Here is an 8,244-nt window from a genome sequence, read left to right as displayed (position 1 = left end):
TCTCTCTCTCTCTCTCTCTCTCTCTCTGAATAGCTGAGCAATATTCCATTCTATATATGTACCACCTCTCCTTTATCCATTCTTTTATTGATGGACACCAAGGTTGCCTCCATATCTTGGTTATTGTAAATAATGCTGCAATAAACATGGGGATGCACATGTCCCTTCAAAGTAGGAGTGGGATTACTGGATCCTTCTTGTATCTTGTTATAGCTTTTGTTTTAATGTCTATTTTGTCTGGTATAAGTATTGCTACTCTAGATTTTCTTTACATTTCCATTTTCATGAAACATCTTTTTCCATCCCTTAACTTTCAATCTGTATGTCTTTTGATCTGAAGCTAGTCTCTCATAAGCAGCATATGTAAGAATCTTGTTTTCTTCCCTCTCCCCTCCCCCATTCAATGTTTATTTGATGTTTTAGTTGGTATGACACTTGGATAGTTGGCTGCATTATTTATATGTAGACTTTTCTTTTTACATTACACACCAATGGACTCTACTCTGATACATACAGTACACAAAATAAGATCCTTTAGAACAATAATGCACAAGACATGCAATGTTGGATTTACACACTGGATCCCAGGATGTGAATGACTGGAGGAAAAATGCTGGGCTAGACATGTAGGGTAAAAGAATCAGAAGTTATATAGTAAACATATCTAGTTTGAAGGGTAACTGTGCTTTGTGCAACACTGGCAGTAGAGGTGCCTTTGAGGAGGTGAAACTATTTCACAGTAACCAGTTTAGGACTACACAAGATAAGTACCATTTAGCATCAGGATATAGCTACAGGTTTTATGAACCATTCCTATTTCTAACTTTAGGAAACTGAAATTTTTCCTAGGCTGTCTTAATATTACTGCTTTAGTCACAGATCAGATAAAACGGATAATATGCACAATCTCCAACTAAAATCCTGTTGTATCTTAGACAGTGAAGTGGTATGACATTAGAAGACTCTAAAACTGCAGCTCTTTTTGGATCCCCCAAAATGTATCTACACTCTTCTTCAAACGGGCCTCTTTCTCCAGTGTCAGAGTCACCTTCACAATGTCTAAGATTCCATTTTCTCCCAAGATGCAAGGAACGCTAATGGAGACATCGTCTTTTATTCCATAGAGATCCTTAATCATGGTGGAAATTGGATGCACCCGCCTGAGATTCTTCATTATACTTTCTGCCAAATTTACTACAGAGAGTCCAATGGCCCAAGATGTGTAGCCATTCAGTTTGATCAACTCATAAGCACTGGCAATCACCTGTTTGTGAAATTCTTTCCTTATCTGCATCAGTGCCCAAATCAGGGTGTAGATTCTTCAGGGAGACACCAGCAACATTCACTCCACTCCAGACAGGCACACTAGAGTCTCCATTCTCCCCAAGGACACACCCATGACAGCTTACTGGGTGAACACCCCCAGACTTCCTCCCATGAGATAACGAAAATGGGCTGATTACAGGTTGCAACCACTTCCAATAACGTGTTTTTTAGGAAAGCCGCTTATCTTCCAAGCCACATAGGTCAAGATATCCACTGGATTGAGAACAATAAGCAATTTGTAGTTGGAGTTGTATTTTACAACATTAGGAATGATGAATTTAAAGATGTTCACGTTATGCTAGACCAAATTAAGATGGCTTTCTCCCTCTTGTTGACGTCCCCCAGCTGTATTAATAACCAGCTTGGAATTTGCAGTCACATTATAGTCTTTGCCAGAGACAATTTTTGGTGTTGTAAGGAAAAAACTGCCATGTTGAAGATCTATCATTTCTCCCTTCAGTTTGTCTTCCATGACATCAACAAGAGCAAGTTCACCTGCCAAGTCCTTCATTAAGATACTTATGGCCCAGGCCATGCCAACAGCACCGGCCCCAATGACTGTAATCTTATTCTGGGGGCTTTGTTCTTCCTTAAGAAGTTTCACAATCAGCTGATCCTTGAGAGTATCCATAGTGGACTTAGAACCAAAAGGAATCGGGAGTGCACAGTGGGCAGGCCGACGGGCATCGGCGGTGCACAGCGTTGGATCTGGACTGGGCGGCAGCTGCTCCAAAAGTCTGGGTCTTGTTTTATTATCCATTCAGCCACCCTACTTCTTTTTATTGGAGAATTTAATTATTTTTTATTTGAAATACTTGTTTATAGATATGTAGTTATTGCCATTTTATTACTTATATTTTTTATACATATTTTTCCTTCTTTTTAGAGAAAGCCCTCCAACATTTCCTGTAATACTGGCTTGGTGGTGATGAACTCCTTTAGCTTTTTTCTTGTCTGAGAAGCTCTTTATCTGTTCAACTCTAAATAATAGCTTTGCTGGGTAAAGTAATCTTGGTTGTAGGTCCTGGCTTTTCATCACTTTGAATATTTCCTGCCAAACCCTTCTGGCTGGGGAACTCCCTTGTAGGTAATTAATTACTTTTCTCGTACTGCTTTTAAAATTCTCTCTGTGACTTTAACCTTTGGCATTTTAATTATGTGTCTTGGTGTGAGCCTCTTTGGGTTCATCTTGTTTGGGACTCTCTCAGTTTCCTGGAATTGTATGTTTATTTCCTTTGCCAGATTATGGAAGTTTTTTACTTATTTCTTGAAATAGGTTTTTAATTTCTTGATCTCTCTCTTCTCTTTCTGGTCCCCCTATGATGCAAATGTTGTTATGCTTGAGGTTGTCCCAGAAGTCCCCTTAAACTATTTTCAATTTTTTGTATTCTGTTTGCTTTTTGATGTTTTGATTGTGTGTCTTCCACAATCCCATCATCTAAATCACTGATCCAATCCTCTATTTCATTCCTTCTGTTGATTTCCTTTAATGTACTCTTCATTTCTGTTATTGTATTCTTCATTTCTGACTGGTTCCCTTATGTTTTCCATTTCTATTTTAATGTTTTTGATAGAGCATTAAATTTAAATTTCTTAAATTTCTCACCAAGTTCATCTACTCTTCTCCTAAGTTCATTGAGCATCCTTATAACCAGTGTTTTGAACTCTGCATCTGGTAGATTGCTTGTCTCTCTTTCATTGAGTTCTTTATCTAGAACTTTGTTCTGTCCTTTCACGTGGGATATGTTCCTCTGTCTCCCCATTTTGGCTGCTTCTCTATGTTTGTTTCTATGTATTAGGTAAGGCTCCGAAATCTCCTGGTCTTAGTAGAGTGGCTTCATATAGTAGGTGCCCTTTTGAGCCCAGTGGCACAGTCTTCCCTAGTCACCTGAGCCAGGTGCTCAAGGTATTTCTCTCATGTGAATTATGTGTGCCCTCCTGTTGTAGTTGAGTCTTGGTTGCTGTTTGAGCATTGATGGGGAGGACTGACCCATGAGCTGATTGTTTGTGAGGACTGGCTGGTAAAAGTCTGACCCCACAGATCAAGATTCACTTTAGCAGGGTTCTGGTGCCTGCCTAGTCTGCCTTTCACATGAGTCCTTCTCAGATGCAACCCTGGATTGTGCTCCAGAGCCAGCTGAAACCTGCTGCTGTGTGTGCAGGCACAAGGTCCTCCTGGGAGGGTCCTAGCTGCAGACCAAGTTCAGCCACAGCCTGTGCACTTCTGGGTCCACCTGGTAAGAGTCATCAAGCAATCTGCAGCTGGATGTCACCTGTGCTGGGCTTATAGGTGCCTTGAGAAACCAAGCCAGGAATTGAGGTTGACCACTAATAGTGCCAGGCTTGAGACTGCTCAGCAATGGGTATGGGACACACTGAGGCCAGATGCTGTGTCTTTGAGTTTTGTGAGCCTTTGAGAAATTTTATGAAAGTCCCTGTCATGAGCCAAGACAAGCCATTTGTATGGAAAACAAACAAACAAACAAACAAACAAACAAAACAAAACATAAAAAACACTGGAGGCAGCTTGGATGGGCCTGCAAGTTGGGTGAGGTGGTGTCTCAGGAAATCACCTGGGCAGAGTTACTTGCATTATCCAGGTTCATGGAGATTCAGATGCGGTGGCCACCTGTGTCTGCATGCAGGGAAGGGGGAGGGATCAACAAGGGAACAATAGATACTGCCAGCACTTCTATCTGGGAGAAAGCCACCCTTCCAGACCTCGCCCTGAAGCCAGACAACTCAGTTCCTCCTTGTGTGCCCCAGCACTTCTTTAAGCAGCTGCCCCAATGCTGGAGCTCAGAACGAGTGAGTCTAAAACTGAGTAAGTCCACTCTTGGGCCCTTTAAGAGGAAGGTCTGTGACTCCTGCAGCCCTCTGTTTCACTCAGCCACAGTCTCTGCTAGCTTTCACAGTCAGAGGTATGGGGAGTTCTATTCTCGGCACTGGACCCCTGGGCTGAGGAGCCCAAGTGGAGCCAGGACCCCTCACTTCTCTGGGTGTGAGAGGCTTCTGCAGCCTAGATAATACTCTTGATTCTTGACAACAGACATGGTTATGGGACTGGCTCATTTTGCATCTCCGTGTCTCCTACCAGTCTTGAGATGATCTCATATATGTCTCTAGTTATAGGACTTCTATTCAGCCAGACTTCAGGTAACTTCCATGATAGTTGTTTTATAGTTTCATTGTGATTTTGATGTGGTCATGGGAGGAGGCAAGCACATCTACCTTCTACGTCATCCTGACAAGACATTGAACCTAATATTCTTGAAGTCATGTTAACAGAAATTGCAATCTGAAGCATTTGAAATTAAATGACAGAAATATTTACTAACATAACAGCAATTTCAATAAATATACATCGGAAATACTCATTAATAAAGCAAAAATGCACATAGTTTAGAAAAAGTGAAACAATACAACTAAATGTTATTTAAAAATAAATAGAATACTTGGAAATAAAAGGAAAAAAAAGGATATCTCAAACACTATGACAAGGAAAGATCCATGAGAGATATTAAATATCTGAATAAAAGTGGAATTTATTCAAACAACGTACAGAAACAAGGTTATTTTGTTATGGAAAAAAGGAAAAATTGGAGAAGATATATCTATTATAAAAATATACCCGAAGCAGTGTAAACTTTAAATATGTTCATTATAAAGTGACAGAACTCCAGAGAAATATAGATAAATCAATAACGTAATTGGAGACTTCAACAAATTCTTCTAGAAAACCTAAAAATAAATTTGTTTTATATATACTTTGCATGTGTGTACACATATACTCCTGGAAAAACAGAAAATTATTTTTAAGCACACAGAATATTTAAAATAATAGAGCACATATTTTGGCATACAGAAAGCCTTCATGAATCCCAAAAGAACACTAAAGTGTAATAACTCATTAAAATCAGTAATAATAAAGTAATACTTTAAAATTACAAGTTAGAAAATGTAATGCTTTGAAACTGGAGATAAACTGTAAAACAGAAAGTGGAATAACCACAAACACATGGACATTAAACAACATGCTACTGAGAATGACTGGATCAGAGAAGAAATAAAAAGAAAGGTCAAGCAGTACATAGAAACAAATAAGAATGAAAATACAACATATCCAAACTTTTGTGACATAGGTGAAGTAGTAATAAGAGGGAAGTTTATAACATTACAGGCCTATCTCAAAAAAAAAAAAAAAAAAAAAAAAGATGAGCCCAGAAAACAACCTAACATTATAGCTTAACAAACTAGAAATAGAAGAACAAATGAAGCCCAAAGTCAGCAGAAGGAAGTAAAGCATCAAAATTAGAGCAGAATTTTATAAAAAAAGGAGAAAAAAAGACAATATAAAAAATTAATTCGACAAAGAGCTGGTTCTTTAAGAAGATAACTAAAATTTGCAATGCCCTGGCTAGATTCAATAAAGAAAAAAGGAACGACATAAACAAAGAAAATCAGTAATGAAAGAGGAGAAATTATGACTGATAACATTGAAAGAATATAACATGCAAGAATACTGTGAAAAATTATATGACACAAAATTTAATAACTTAGAAGAAATGGATAAGTTCTTTGAAATATACAACCTTCCTAGACTGAATTATGAAGAACTGGAAAATCTAAATAGACTGAGCAACAGTATGGAAATTGAAACAATCATCAAGTTCTCCCATAAAAGTAAAAGTCCAGGCCCAGATAGCTTCACCAGTGAATTCTACCAAACATTCAAAGAAGATTTAATACCTATTTTTCTCAAGTTCTTCCAAAATATTGAAAAAGAGATAATACATCCTAACTCATTTTATGAGTCCAAAATTACCCTGATACCAAAACCTGCTAAAGATAACACGAAAAAAGGAAACTATGAACCAGTTCATGTCTCATGAACGCAAATACAAAAATCTTAAATAACATACTAACAAATCAAATACAACAACAAAAAAGATTATATAATATGATCAAGTGGACTTCCTCCCAGGGATACAGGGATGGTTCAAATACACAAATCGATTAACGTGATAAACCACATAAACAAAATAAGAATAGGAATCATATGATTACATTAATTGATGCATAAAAAGCCTTTGACAGAATACAGCATCTTTTTATGATTAAAACACTTAACAAAATTGGTAAGCTGACAAACTCTCAGCTAACATCATACTTAATGGTGAAAAACTGAAAGCCTTCCCTCTAAGATCAGGAACAAGACAAGTCCACTTGATCATACTATATAATCTTTTTTTGTTGTTGTATTTGATTTGTTAGTATGTTATTTAAGATTTTTGTCTGCAATCATCTCTCTATTCAACAGTATTGGAAGTCCTACCTTGAGCAATCAGACAAGAAAAAAAATAAAAGGCATCCAAATAAGGAATGAATAAATCAAATTGTCACTTTTTTACAAAAGATATGATTCTTTATATAGAAAACCCTAAAGAATCTACTAAAAAGCTATTAGAAACAATAAATAAATACAGTAAAGTTTCAGAATACAATATCAATACACAAAAATACAGAACATTTCTATAATCGAATAATACATTTTTCAGGAAAAGGAAATAAAAAAACAAATCTTTTTGCAATTGAAACAAAAAGAATAAAATATCTATGAATAAACCTAATAAACATGTAACTGATTTATATCCTGAAAACTGTAAGTCGTTATTAAAAGAAATTGAAATTTTGAAAACATGGCAAAGTGAGAGATGTACCCAGATCTCTCCCCTTGAAATAACAATAAACCGAACATCTAAAACTCAACAAAAAACACCCAAACTACACATCAGCACATCTGAGCGTGGAATCTGAGCATATGAGCTACCACAAGTCAGAACCCTGAGTGTTGGGCGGTGGACTGGGAGTAATAAAGAAGCTGCTTCTTGCAGCTAACAGAGAACCCTGTAAGAGGAGGGGTAGGGATAAAGTTGCAGTGACCTTCCTGAACAACCCTGCCTGGAAGTGCCGAGGCTTGTACGCAGCTGACTGGAGGGCCCAGTCATCAGGGCAGAAAGCAGAGAAGCGGGACGGGACCACAGAGAAACAACAGCTGATTTTTACTAGCCCCGGTTGCAAAACTGAGGCTGAGCTATAGCCCCCAACACCCAACTCAGAGATCCCCTCCCCTATACACTCCGAGACCAATCACCGCAGAGCCCCAGGGGAATCTGAACAAATGCTGCCAAGACTGAAGCTACCTCTCTCAGCATCTGGAGCTCCCTGGGGAGGGGAGAAGTTGTGGCGAGTTCCCTAAACAGCCCTACCTGGGAGAGTTTGTGAGTTGCACGCAGCCAGAGGCAGGGGCCAGTCATCAGGGCAGAAAGCAGAGAAGCAGGATGGCAGAAAAACAACAATTGATTTTTACCAGCTGCATTTGCAAAAGTAAGGCTGAGCTTCAGCCCCCAAACCCCAACCCAGAGGTACACCCCCTTATACTCTCCTAGATTAATCACCGGGGAGCCCTAGTGAAATCTGAGCAAATGCTACCGAAATTGTTGCTTACAATGACAGGGACTGGAACTGAGGGTAGGAAGTGTGATTAAAGAACTATAAGAAAATAAAGGCATTATTAAGGCTTTATATAATGCAGGGCTCCAAGAAGCTTAGATGCCACCTACTGGAAATCAAAAGAAAAACACCTTCTTGCAACAGAATAAAGAGATATCTTTATATAATAAATCTTCTTTCTGGAAAAAAAAAAAAGCAGAATACACTTCCATTAATGCCCAGGTGGAGAAATAGTCCATTAAACACCATGAACAACCAAGGTGAGAAACATCTCAGAAAGAGAAAAATCTCAAGAAATAAGCTTAAAGACATAGAAATATGCGACAAAAATGACAGAGAATTCAAGATGATATTTCTGAAAAAACTCTATGAGATTCAAAATAATTCATAACAACAATTTCAGGA

The 8,244-nt window shown here is 38.2% G+C and overlaps 1 pseudogene; it reads right to left on the bottom strand.

Moving 5' to 3' along the window:
* Positions 1-949: 949 nt before the first annotated feature.
* LOC105304015 lies at positions 950-2,059 on the bottom strand (annotated as a pseudogene).
* Between the last annotated feature and the right edge of the window lie 6,185 nt (positions 2,060-8,244).

Source organism: Pteropus vampyrus, unplaced genomic scaffold, assembly GCF_000151845.1.
Source record: "Pteropus vampyrus isolate Shadow unplaced genomic scaffold, Pvam_2.0 Scaffold325, whole genome shotgun sequence".
Taxonomy (NCBI): domain Eukaryota; kingdom Metazoa; phylum Chordata; class Mammalia; order Chiroptera; family Pteropodidae; genus Pteropus; species Pteropus vampyrus.
Note: the sequence above shows the minus strand (reverse complement) of the source record. Positions and strands in the feature narration are given on the sequence as shown.